Source organism: Rattus norvegicus, chromosome 3, assembly GCF_021556685.1.
Source record: "Rattus norvegicus strain SHRSP/BbbUtx chromosome 3, alternate assembly SHRSP_T2T, whole genome shotgun sequence".
NCBI classification, from domain to species: domain Eukaryota; kingdom Metazoa; phylum Chordata; class Mammalia; order Rodentia; family Muridae; genus Rattus; species Rattus norvegicus.
This window is the reverse complement of record NC_141536.1, coordinates 53,703,362-53,716,622: the sequence shown is the minus strand read 5'-3', so window position 1 is coordinate 53,716,622 and position 13,261 is coordinate 53,703,362. Positions and strand designations below refer to the sequence as shown.

At 42.3% G+C, this 13,261-nt stretch overlaps 1 protein-coding gene across 19 annotated transcripts in view; it reads right to left on the bottom strand.

Annotated features, from left to right (window-relative positions):
• The window catches only part of Ppig (peptidylprolyl isomerase G), a 31,248-nt gene extending 25,476 nt beyond the window's left edge, over positions 1-5,772 (bottom strand). For 2 of the 19 annotated variants that reach the window (XM_087654689.1, XM_087654696.1), the window contains exons 1-2: positions 5,592-5,761; positions 4,688-4,791 (exon numbers count right to left, since the gene is read on the bottom strand). The gene's annotated coding sequence lies outside the window, so the exon portion shown is untranslated. 19 annotated transcript variants of the gene reach the window in all.
• Between the last annotated feature and the right edge of the window lie 7,489 nt (positions 5,773-13,261).

Sequence of the window (13,261 nt, the reverse complement as noted above, 5' to 3'; positions counted from 1 at the left end):
TAATAGAACTACTTTTTTTGAGACAAGGCTCCCAGTGTAGCTCAGGCTGAATTTGAACTTTCCATCCTCCTGCTGCCGCCTGATGTTTGGCATGAAAATACTTTTAAATTAAGAAATAAAGCTAAAAAAGCTCACACATAAAAAAAAACCCTAGTTATACAAATACACGCAAAATCCTAACAACTATAACTTTTACTATTTGTATTTCATTCTACCCTCTATGAATGATTAGAATCTTGTTTTAAATGCTTATTATCACTTTGCATATTAACAACTAAAGTAGTAATATTTATAAACATAAAATGCTAAACTTCTTCAAATGTTTCAGGAACATCAGTGACTGGTCAGAAATTCATTTTTGCAGTTTCATACGTAAAATGATTTTCATATTCACCCTAATGGGTCCTAAGATGCCAAGGGGAAAGGGTAAGTATATAAGCAACTAATTATTAAGTGGAGTATTTGTAATTAGGTAGTAATGTAGTGACTTTATCACATTAAAGAGTAGAGTCAGCAATACACTGTGTCTCAACACTTAAGGGAACAGACAGTAGATTCTTTAAAATTATTAGAATGGCAACCAACTCTTTCCTTTTTTGCTCCTTCTAATTCCTCTGGCTATGTGTCCCTTAAGATTCAATTCAGCCATCGTACTCTAGAAACTTCTCTCTCCAGGCTGAATGATCCTCCCTGGGTAAAAAAAAAAATTTATAAACTCATCTATAAATTCCACCAACTCAATATCTTTCTAGCTTTTTGTTAAAAAACAAAACAAACAAACAAACAAACAAACAAATAAAAAACAAGGTCTTCTATGATTGTCAAAGATGGCCCTAAACACACCCTGTGTTCTAAGTGGACCATGAACTTAACATCCTCCTGTCTCAGTTTTTCAAGTATTTGGAATTATAGACCTGTGTCATAGGTCTCTTCTAAAACTTTATCTTCTACACAAAGCACAGTGCCAACACCCCCAGGGACTTCTTCATCAAATAGAAAGAATGCTTGTTAATGCAATATGTCTGAAGCAGTCAGTGTTCTGTTGTTGGATTTTACTTTTTTGTTTTCATTTTTTAAAGATAATTTTATGAAACCGGGGCTGCCATCTAACTTACTATGTATCTTGAGAATGACATTAAACTCTTGATCCTCTTGCGTCCACATCCTAACTGCTGGTGTAACAAGTGTATACCAGAACACCCAGATAGAACTTGTATTTCCTATTATAACCTGTGCTGTTTTCTCCCCTATATGTATGCTTTTCACATGAGGTATTGTTATTATTGACTCTCCTGAAAGAAAGATAACATGTTCTTATCAGATAGGCTTATTTTAAAAAATTTAGTATTTGTTGTTGCTGTTTCAAGACAGGGTCTTTTTATGTAGTCCTGGAGATCCTGGGAATTGGTCTGGCCTAGAATGAAGAGATCCACATGGCTCTACTCGATTAAAGGAGTGTAATAGCACATCCAGCATCTGATCTGATAGGTCTGTTGATAAGTAATAACAGTTTTTGTACAGGACTTAAGTAAGTTAAATTAATTAAAGCTATATTGGATCTTTAAATTACCTTTTTTATATATGTACTTCACTTTTTTGAATTATGGCACTTCATAAATATAAAAATTATATAATTTCTTTCTTTTTAAAAGATTTATGGGGGGTTGGGGATTTAGCTCAGTGGTAGAGCACTTGCCTAGCAAAACGCAAGGCCCTGGGTTCGGTCCCCAGCTCCGAAAAAAAAAAAAAGAAAAGAGAGTTCAGCAAAAGATTTATGTATAAGTGCTCTATCTGCACATACATTTACATGCCAGAAGAGGGCAACAAATCCCATTACAGATGGTTGTGAGCCACCATGTGTTTGCTGAGAATTGAACTCAGGACCTTTGGAAGAGCAGCCAGTGCTCTTAACCTCCAAGTCACCTCTTTAGCCCCAACTATCTCTTTTCTTTTCAGTTATTTCACTTTCAAAGACACTATAATTGAGGAATTGCAACTATTTATTACCAATAAAGGAATTCCAACATGTTCTACAAGCCCTAACTGCATAAAACATTACATTTAAATTGGTATACTCAAACTGCTGTCAGCATTCTTTGACAATCTAAAATGAGAAATGTTAAATGTGATATGATACATGTAAACAAAATGTCATTCCTGGAAAAAATTCTGTACATCAACATAATTATCTAGAAATGGTTTATGTTTTCAAATTTAAAATGAGTTTACTGTGTTTCACTAAAAACTTGAACAATTTTTTAAACTGTAGTATCTTTAGAAAAGACTGTCCTATTCTTAGAGTATATATAAAGGTATTTTTGAAAATATGTACACGGACTGGTGAGTTGACTTAGCCATTAAGGTCACTTGTCCCTCTTGCTGAGGACCAGGTTCAATTCCCAGAACCCACAAAGTAGTTCACAATCATCTATAACTCCAATCACAGGAAATGTGACATACTCTTCTGACCTCCGAGATCATCAGGTACACATGTGCTTCACATGTATACATGTAGGTGAAACATTCAATGCACATATAATCTAAACAAGAAAATATGTGCATATAAACATAAAGCCAATATTCTAACTTGATTAAAGCTACACTGGTAAGCAGTTTTCAAAAGCATTAACATCTAATAATACAAGCATCACCATTGTGTGTTTTCCACATTCCTTTGAAAAATTTTTTTACATTTATTCTTAGGAGGGGGAGGCATGTATAATGCACATGTGTGTAGGACAACTTAGAGGAACTAGTTTTCTCCTTCTACTATGTGGCTTCCAGGGATAGAATTCAGATCCTCAAACTTAGTGGTAAATGAGATACTTTTCAACCTTCTATATTACTTCTAATATTACTACCAAGGAAGACTAAGTTTTCTACACAAAGAGAAGGGAACCTTTGTTATATTTGGAGTTTTTAAAAAAAAATTTAATTAAAAATTTGAGAATTCCATACATGAGTATTATATTTAAATTGCTTCTAACCCTCCTCTCCTGCATCCTCCCAAAAAGTCTTCTTAAATTGATGACCTCTGTTTTATACCTACATACACAACCTACTGTTTCCATTTAATGTTGCTTATATGTGCATGTGTTTTAGGACTATTTGAGACTGAATAACCTATCAGGCTTTCATCTCTGAAAAGAACTTAAAAATCTTCCCATTCTCAGCAGCCATCAACTAACTCTTCATCTAAGGTTAGGGTCTTCGGGAAATTTCCCAATCCATAATGGGATGCCAATTGATGTTTGTCATTAAGCAAGTCTTGAGATTTGCTTTGTATTCATCTTCCCTGTCTGGTCTAGAAGACACTCTCTTGAAGTTTAGACATTAATTGCCCCCGCCCCCAAAGACAGTATGTAAAAGGCCTGGTTGCCAATCTTTGGCACTCCTAGGAGATGGTGAATCTTTTAGGAGATGGGGACTAATGGAATGAAGCTGATTCACTAGGTGAGTTCTTGAAGGTAGTATTGGGACAGCCCTCTCCCTCCATCCTCTGCTTCCTGGACTCCACAAGGAAAACATTTTGCTCTATTGTGTGTTCCCACCATGCAATGCCTAAAGAACAGGCCAACCACAGATTGAGACCTCCAAAACTGGGCAAAAATATATCCCTCCTTCAAAAAAAATTACCTGCTGGGGAGGCACTTTAACATTCAAACTAGTTTCATCATCAGCTCACTCTTAAAGTATGCACAGGGATCAAGTAAGAAGTGGAATTAACTAATTAAAACATTTGCATGCATTTACAAATGTGTACATTGCTGATGAATTAAGTAAAACAAGCCAACATTTTGAGTTGTCAGAAAAGACACCTATGGTCTTCCAAACAGAACCTTTTTCTTCAGTGTTTCTGATATACACAAACTGCTGGTGATATACACAGACTGAGCTGGGGGAACACAACGTTTAACAGGTATTCTGAAAAGTTAGGGGTTTGTGGTCCCCTGATCTAGCACTTGCCCCACAGTTGTGAGGAGGTCTTGAATCCATACACACAAACACAAGTGGAGAACAAGGACTAGAAATATGCTCAGTGGTTAGAGTATTTGCCCTAACAACGAACACCAAGGATCTAAAACAAACCAGAAAATTTTCCCTATCAGTAAAACGCAAAGGTCCAATTATAGCAGTCTTCTCTGAACATCTAAAGTACTGTCTGCAAATCTCAAGATCCCTACTTTGGCCTATAGAAATAAAAATACAATTTTAGTGAAAGATACACACACACACACTCCAACCTACTTAGGGAGCAAGCAGGACAATCCATCCAATCAATTCAATGACGCTTAAAGAAACTGTTAAGCAATTAGCTTCTTTAAAACAGAGAAATGTAAACTCTTGTAAGACTAATTACACTCCACATTATTAAAATTAAAGAGTAGAGTCCCTAAGAAGGTGTTTTTGTTGTTCATCAAGTTGTTCAGGCTGGCCTTGATTGGTGACCCTTTCTCCTCAGCCTGGAGTTATAGGCATTGTGACACCAGATGAGGAGTTACACTTTTATGTATGTTTAAAAAAAAAATTAAAGAAGCAGCCACTATCTGTGCAATTCGTGGACTTTATGACAATCTTTTAAAATTTATAAAAAACATTTGTGCAAACTGCTCAGTATCCGCTACAAAATAGCAATTGCTAATCATATTCTTTATACAATGGGAGTGACACAAACACAAATATGTACCTTATTCTTTCTGGATTTAGCTCCACACTCTATTACTTCTTAGATGTACTGGTGATCAAAAACAAACAAAAAAGAGAGCGTCTCATGGCCCAAGGAATGTACTCCTGTTAAGAAATCAAACCGAGCGCACAAGGTAGTACTTCTGGATATTTTTGCCGGGTAAGGTTGACTTTGTTCGACATCACAGTAAATACGGAACAAATCAGTACGTTTCTCCTAAAGGCGAACCCGGTTCAGAAACCATCTTCTCCTAAGCGGAATCCTCCCCAAAGGCCCGGCCGCTTCCAGTTGCACAGGAACACGGGAAAACTTCTAGAGACCTAAGATTCACATCTCACACTTGAGTTTTAGAAGTATCCTTAACATCAGGGGCCTGTGTCACTTAGGTGTATGCAGGACAGCCGCTGTCCTACCAGTGGAAAAGGTCGGAGGAGGACAGCTCGTTGTCGTTTTATTCCCGGTGATTCTGGCTCTGAGCCCGTCCCTCCCTAACCCTAACCTGACAGGCCCTCGCGCTGCGCCTCCCCCTTCCCCAACCAAACGTCCCACCTACCACGTTGCAGCGCTCAGTCTCTCGGTTTGGAAGCATCCAAAAGAACCTAGCTCCCGAGAGCCGAGGCCGCTGTCGCTGCCGCCATATTACAGCTTGTGCGGCAAAATGCGTCAGGGAGGAGGTGTGCGCCGAGCAGGGAGGGCGGGGGTTGGAGAGGAAGATCTGCTTCCTGCGCCCCGGGACTCGGCTGCAAGCTGCCTAGCCCCTACGGTGCCACAGGCCGCTCCGCGGTCCCCGGGGCCACCCTTCCGAGCGCGAATAGCTCAGAGACCTCGTCGGAAAGACGGTTACCTCGGCCCAGCCACCCGCTTCGGCTCCGCCCCTCGCCCTGGGCCCTTCCCGCTCTCGTACCCAAGGTCTGCAGAAAATGACGCCACGCCGACGGACGCCTCCGCGTCCCTCACCTGCACCGCCACGGGCTTCTCTTCTCCGGGCCCGGTCCTCCGAAGCGCTTCAAATCTACCGCCGTCGGGAAAGGCGCTAAAGCCCACTAACCGCCTCCCTCCCCCACAGCCCAGTCCAGGCGTGGAGGGAAAATGTCGCGCCGGAAGTACGTCAGGGATGGGTGACGCCGTCTCCCGGCGTTCCCCGGCTTACGTCAGTATCTTTTCCTTGCAATTGTAGGGTCTTTCTGCCTTTTAAATCCATCCCTAACAGGTCGCTTAATGTTTTCTGAGAGTTGATTGGATCGTTGTGTATCCGTCAGAATGTCACAGCGCTCTCGAAGTGAAGCGCATCACTTTATAAACATTGACATGCTCTGTGTTTAGACGTTCTGCCTCCAAGGAACGTCTAATATTCACCTTCGGCAAACGCTCAAAAACTAGTAACAAAGATGAGCTACTTTTGGGGTGTGGTAGCGCATGCCTTTAATCCCAGTACTCCGGGATTTTTTTTTTTTTTAATTTCTTTTTTTCGGAGCTGGGGACCGAACCCAGGGCCTTGCGCTTCCTAGGCAAGCGCTCTACCACTGAGCCAAATCCCCAACCCCCGGGATTTATATTTTATTGAGACAGGGTCTTAATATATACCTTGGCTGGCCTGGAGCTCTCTACGTAGATCAGGCTGACGTCAAACTCTTCTAAATTACCCTGCCTCTGCCTCTTATCCAAAAAGCTGGGATTAAAGATGTGCACCACCATGCCTGTCCTATTTTTATATGATTGTATTTGTGTCTGAGTGTATATGCACTATATGTGTATAGCTGCTTGCGGAGGTCAGATCCCTCACCCCCCACTCCGAACTGGAGTTAAAAGCCGTTATGAAACACCAAATATGGGTCTTGCTTCAAGAGCCACAAGTGCTGAGCCATCTCGCCTACCCTTGACCATGTGATTTAATTTTCGAGGATGAAGTTGGAGACAAACTGACATACTGCTTTAGGCTTTAAGACATCGCCTCTTATTTTCTTCATCGGCCATCAATTACCCAATGAAATATATTCTAGTCATCCTCTGACAAGGAACTGGCAGGCATTAGGATAACGTAATGGAAGGAATTTGGATCCTGGAATAACTACATGGGACAGAGATGCCTCTTATCGGGCTCATTCAACTAAGATTTTATTTTTGTAAGAGAAATAGATCCTTTAAAGCCACAATATCAGAAACAAAAAGGGAATTCCAGTGTAAAAAATTAAGTCTAAGATGCTGTACAGTGGTGGCACAACCCTTTGATCCTAGCACTTGGGAGGCAGGGCCAGTCAGATGGCTAAGACTGAGACTTCAGAGACCTATATAGGCTGTAGATTGAGGTAAGGCAGAGTGTTTCTGGATGGCAACATTTCCTCCTGGAGGGAAATGAGGATGAGACTCACAAAACTCACAAGCAAGTTTGAAGAACTCAGGGGCTAGAGACAGCAAATTGGAGCTCTTGCCGTGTTCAGATCCATGCACCCATATAACAAGAGAGGCTTCTTGCTCAAGCCTGTAATCCCAGCTCTGAGAAGTTGGTAGAGATAGGAAGGTCTTGGGACTCACTGGCTTCCAGCCTAGCTGGGAAAAATCCCGGATTCAGGGAGAAAACTTGACTCTAAGTGATTAGATAGAGAACAATGGAGGAGAGCACTCTGTGTCCTGGCTGCAATTCACATGCATTTGAATTCACATGTTCAAACTCACACGCATGAACATAGACATACACAAATAAAGGGACAGATATATCTTTTTTAAATTTCAAAAATTTCCAGGTTAATGGTTGTGTACACACTTAATCGCAGCAGAGGCAGGCAGATCTCTGTGAATTTGAGACCTGTCTGGTCTACAATGTTGAGTTTCAGGACAGCACAGAGAACTGTCTCCCAGTGGGTGTGGAGGGGCATGAATTGGTAAGAAAGCTATGAAAATCTCAGGACCCCTCTCTGATGTTCGACGAGCTAAACAGTTGCTGGAGAGAGGAGACTGCAGGGCTGTCTGGACGCAGCTTTCGCAAGTTGTCACCTAGGCTGAGGGAGTTGCTTGGTGATGCAGCTGCCTTGCAGTCACTCAGCCTTTAAGTCAACCTTCACTTGTGTTTGTAGAAGAAACCCCTGTACATTTGTGGGTTCACTAAAGTAGACTTGAGTGAAATTGTTCCTTTGGTCTGTCATCGGTGTCCTCACTAAACATGAATAGACTTTCGTTCATGTCTTCTTCCCAGGAAAGAAACACAGCACTCTCAAAGACCAAACAGGGTTTGAAAGAACCACAGATGCATTTGAGAGGAGCAGCTTTATGGTCCCTGCTCTGAATGATAAAACAAGCCACTGAGGCTGAGACATCAGAAGGTGGTGTATCCGTGCTTCCATAATGGCTCTTATGTGGTATAGGGTAACGTGCCTCCCTGATACATAGTGCTTACCGTAGACTGTGTGATTTGTGCTGGTTGATGTTTGTTGCTGTTGATGTTGTTGTTGTTGTTGTTGTTGTTGTTAATTTGACACAAGTCTAGAGTTGTCAGACTGCCTTATGTCAGGGTTTTTTTGTTTTTGTTTGTTTGTTTGTTTTTTGTTAACAATTGATAACAAAGGGATTAGCTCACTGTGAGTGGTGACACTCTTGGAAAAGTGTTCCTGGGTTATATGAGAACCATACACAACATGTCTCCACGGCTTCTGCTTCAGCTCCTGCCTCCAGGTTCCTGCCCTGCATTACCCTGCTGATAGAGTATGACTTGAGAGTTGTAAGATAAAACAGATCCCTTCCCCTTGAGTTGCTTTTGGTTATGGTGTTTGTCAACTCAACAGAAACCCTGACTGACACAGAGAGGCCTCCAAGCAGCTGATGGATTAAAAAATACATTGCAGTCTTGGGTAGTATCATATGGAACCCAATAATAAAACTATGGAGGCATGCATGGAATAGCTTCTGCTGTGGGTGATGTGACAGGCAGCTGGGGGTGAGTTGGTTGTCTAGAAAGAAGTGACCATTTAAAGGATGAATGACAACAGGGAAAAGACACATGTGTGCTTTTCTCCACATCGGTACCTGACTTAGCAAGAAAAGGGAAAAATGAGATGGAGATGCAGCTTGGAGAACAAGGGAAAAGACATTAGAAACCATATCTGTTCTCCAGAGCTCTCCCTAGGACCCAACGTGGAATCAGACAGAACGGAGGTAGACAAGAAAATAAATACCTGAAGTCTGACGTTTAATACAAAGGGAAGGGAAATCCATGGTTCAACATACAGTCTGAAGCCTTAATAATGGCCGAATAGAGGAAACTATGAGTATCAGAGAACACTGTCTCTGTACTTCTTGAATTGTGAAAGACTTTCAAAGAAGAATTGAAAGAGCCTTTTACAACCTGGCTGTGAGGCAGTGAGACATCAGGATGGGTGGGATCAGTCTGAGTCTTGTGAAAGAAGAGAAACTGAGAAACAAAACTACTCATTCCTCCTCGAAGCAAGAGCTGTATAACCTGAAGCCACATGAGGGAAATCAGTTCTTGATAGGCTGGCTCATACAAATCACGGGAGACAGTTGTCCTTGACAGTGGCTACCATGAGTACCAGGGACCAGGAGGCAATAGAGGAAGGGCAGGCATTGCTAAGGAAATTGAGCTAGTGAGAGAGAGAGAGAGACAGAGAGAGAGAGAGAGAGAGAGAGAGAGAGAGAGAGAGAGAGAGAGAGAGAGAGCGAGCGCATTTGCTATGCAGTTCACCAGGCCAGATTGGTCCTACATTCACAGCTCTTCAGCTGAAAAATAATTCAGCAAGAACCTTGGAAATTGAGATTTTTTTGCCAGGCCCATAGTGGGACTTGATCTGTTAGGGTAGGAGAACCTGCATCAGATCTGAAAGGTTTAGACCAGAGATTATTTTGGGCTCCTGAAGTGCTAAAGAATCCAGAGGAGAATGAGGAAAGAGAGGGGGCAGAAAACAGTTAATGGGGCCTGTCTGAGTCACTCAAAAGCAAATGTGGCAAGATTTGGTTTTAGCTGTAGTTCCTGGGGAAAATCGTGACAAGAAGTCAAGTTCACTGATTAGGAGCAATGGAGGGTTCAAAATGCAAACAGCAGTCTACCAAAAGGACGTAAGAAGGAGTGGGAGACGGGTAAGGAGAATAAGGTAGAGCTTTTAGAGGTGACTAAGAATCCCCACCAGAGGGGTTGGGGATTTAGCTCAGTGGTAGAGCGCTTGCCTAGGAAGCGCAAGGCCCTGGGTTCGGTCCCCAGCTCCGAAAAAAAGAGCCAAAAAAAAAAAAATCCCCATTAGAATATGCTGTTTTTATTTATCTCCTGTAAGAGTGCATACAGGGAGTGGGTATGGTTTGCCTCGATGGGAGCCTTTATAACAGCCACATGTAACCGATGGAGATGGTGCCAGCATGGAGCCTATCAGAAATGGGAGTACAGGGTTGGAGAGATTGCTCAGTGGTTAAGAGCACAAGCTGCTTTTCTAGAGGACCTGGGTTTTATTTCTAACACCCACACGGCAGTTCACAACTAGTTCTAACTCCAGTCCCAGGAGATCGACCACACTCTTCTGGTTCCTGCAAGTTCTAGGCGTGCACATGGTGCACAGATATACATTCAGGCAAAACATCCATACACATTGTGGGACTTTGAATGAACACGGGTCACATAGGTTCATATATTTGCACACCTAAGTGCCTAGGTGAGGTGTAGCTTTGTTGGAGGAAGTGTGTCACTGCAGGTGGGCTTTGAGGTTTCAGAAGCACCTACCAGGCCCAGTCTGTGTCTCTGTCTCTCTTCCTGTCCCTCCCTCCCTCCCCCCCATCCCCCCTCCCTCCCTCCCCATCCCAACTCCATGGGGATTAGGACTTAAAGCTTTCAGCTACTGTTCTAGCACCATGGTTTCCTGCCCGCTGTCATACTGCCTACCATGACGATAATTAACCCTCTGAATCTGGAGGCAAACCACCAATTAAATGTTGTTGTTTTTTTTTAATCATAGCTGCCTTAGTCATGCTGTCTCTTCAGATCAGTAGAACAGTAACTAAAACACACGTTAAAGAAAGATTTAAAAAAAACAAAACAAAACAGTGGCGATGTGGCTGCCGTGGCAGGGATAGCAGCTAAGAGCATGGCCCAGGCGCGAGCACGGCTGAGGAAGTGAGAAGAGGGCATCAGATCACCTGGAGGCACAGTTACGGGTAGTAATGAGCTGCCTGACAAGGGCGCTGGGAACTGAACTTGGGTCCTCTGCCAGAGCGGTGCATGCTCTTAACTGCCGAGCATCTCTCCAGCCCCTTAAGCACTTGCATTTATTCCTCCAAATTGTTGTTCTTAGCTACCTTGGATAAGGGGGCTTCCTTTTGAAGTGGGCGGCGATTACTAAGAAGACTCATAAGTGGGCAAGCACTGAGAATGTGACTGTCGCTGAGGCAGAGTAACTGAATCCTTGGTCATCAATGGAAGAAAATAACTCCCTCATCCAAAGCTCAGGAAATATTTCAGGAGACGGGTGGCAAGGATGTAGGTAAAGGTTGAAGGGTGATGGCTATTTCTTCTGGGCTGAAATATTATCTCGAGCAGGGAAGAGGGTTCGCAAAAATTACAAGAAAGGCTCAAGAGCTCCCAAGGAAGTTTCAAGACTTACAGAGCCTTTCCCTGGAGTTATGCAGTTGACAAATAGCAGTTGGGGGTGGAGGGGGTGGGGTGACTCTTTGGTGGATCTGCCTCCCGGTTGTTGAGGTACCTAGTGATGTGGCTGTCACGGTTGTTGTCCACACCTGGGTGAACGGTTTGGTGATAAGGCTGCCTTTGAGTCATTCCTGCTCCTGTAGGAACCAAACAGGGCCGTTGGTTCACCAGGGTGCACTTGGATGCTGTTGTTTCTTTGGCCTGCTGTTGGTGGCCCATCTCGGTCTTCTGGCATGCAGATTAACATGCAAATAGAACACTCATGTACATAAAATAAATAAATAATTTTTTAAAAGTCCAATTTGTGTTATTTATATACTCACTGGAGAATGGTCAAACTCTCAGTAGCCTGCTCCTTAAATAGAAGGGAGTTGTTCCCCTCTGACACTCCCTACCAGAAGCCACCAACTGTGGAGATCTGACTTCAGCATCCTTATCACGGTCACATCCAAGAGTTCTCTTGGATGACTTCAACTATAGACTGGTCCTTTTATTTATTTATTTATTTATTTATTTATTTATTTATTTATTTATTTATTTAAAGATTTATTTATTTAATATGAGCGAGTCCACTGTAGCTGTCTTCAGACACACCAGAAGAGGACACTGGATCCCATTACAGATGGTTGTGAGCCACCATGTGGTTGCTGGGAATTGAACTCAACACTTCTGGAAGAGTAGTCAGTGCTCTTAACCTCTGAGCCATTTCTCCAGCCCATTATTATTATTATTATTATTATTATTATTACTACTACTACTATTACTATTACTATTACTATTACTATTATTATTATTTTAAGAGATTGAGTTTTAGGCTAGCCTGAAGTACAAAGTGATACTCAGTCTCAAAACATTCTCTCTCTCTCTCTCTCTCTCTCTCTCTCTCTCTCTCTCTGGGTGTGTGTGTGTGTGTGTGTGTGTGTGTGTGTGTGTGTGGTGTGTTATAACATCCTTTCCTTTAGTCCCTGAAACAAGGGAAAAAAAACAAAACAAAATACTGGAATCATGTCATATGTATTATTCTGAAATTTACTTTTCTTTTAATAAAGACATTCATGGGCATTTAAAATACTGGCCAGCATTTAAAATGGTGGTAGCACATGCCTTTAATCCTAGCCTTCAAGAGGCAGTGGCAGGCAGGTCTCTGTTTCAGGCCAGACAACCAGGACTACACAGAGAAATCCTGTTTTGAAAAGAAAAACACTCTTTCATGGTTTAAATGAAGTATAATTTATTCAACCATTTTCCTCCTGGAAATTTTAGCATTTTCAAGTTTTGATTACTAATTCAGGTCACAAAGAAAACCCACTTTCTTTCTGATCTCCTACATACCAACGGCCTTCCCCTACAAGTATCTCTCCTACTGTATATTTGTGTTTCTTCTTTGTTTTGTGACCTCCAGCATTTATGAAGCAGTAGTGTGTTAATCTGCTCTAAACTCTCCAGAGGGTGCGTGCGTGTGCTCTGGATTCATTAATGAAAGACTCACACACGCAGCCTTATATTTAAAACACCTTAAACAGCTCAGTAGTTGGTGGTCACTTCCAAACTCTCTTTGGCTAACACACACTCTCCTCTGATATTCTGAGTTAACACTTACTGAATCTATATTTTATCTTTGCTGCCATGGACCCTGCTGTACAGCCCTCCTGGGGCTGCTTTCCCCCGCACCTACGTGTCAGCGGTCTCTCCCTCCTGCACCTTTCCAGTACTGTCCATCTCCTACACCCTAGGCCTGGCAGAATCTCCTCTTCCTCCTCCCTTGATCCTTTCTCTGGAATGCTAAAGGTCCTGCCTCTGTCTCCCTGCCCAAAGCTACCTACAGGAAATGGGTGTGGAGTTATCCACTGGAGCTGTCTACCTAAAAATACCTACAATATGCGCAATCAGTAAAAACATACATACATAATTTAAATAAAACTTTCTCATCTGGACTG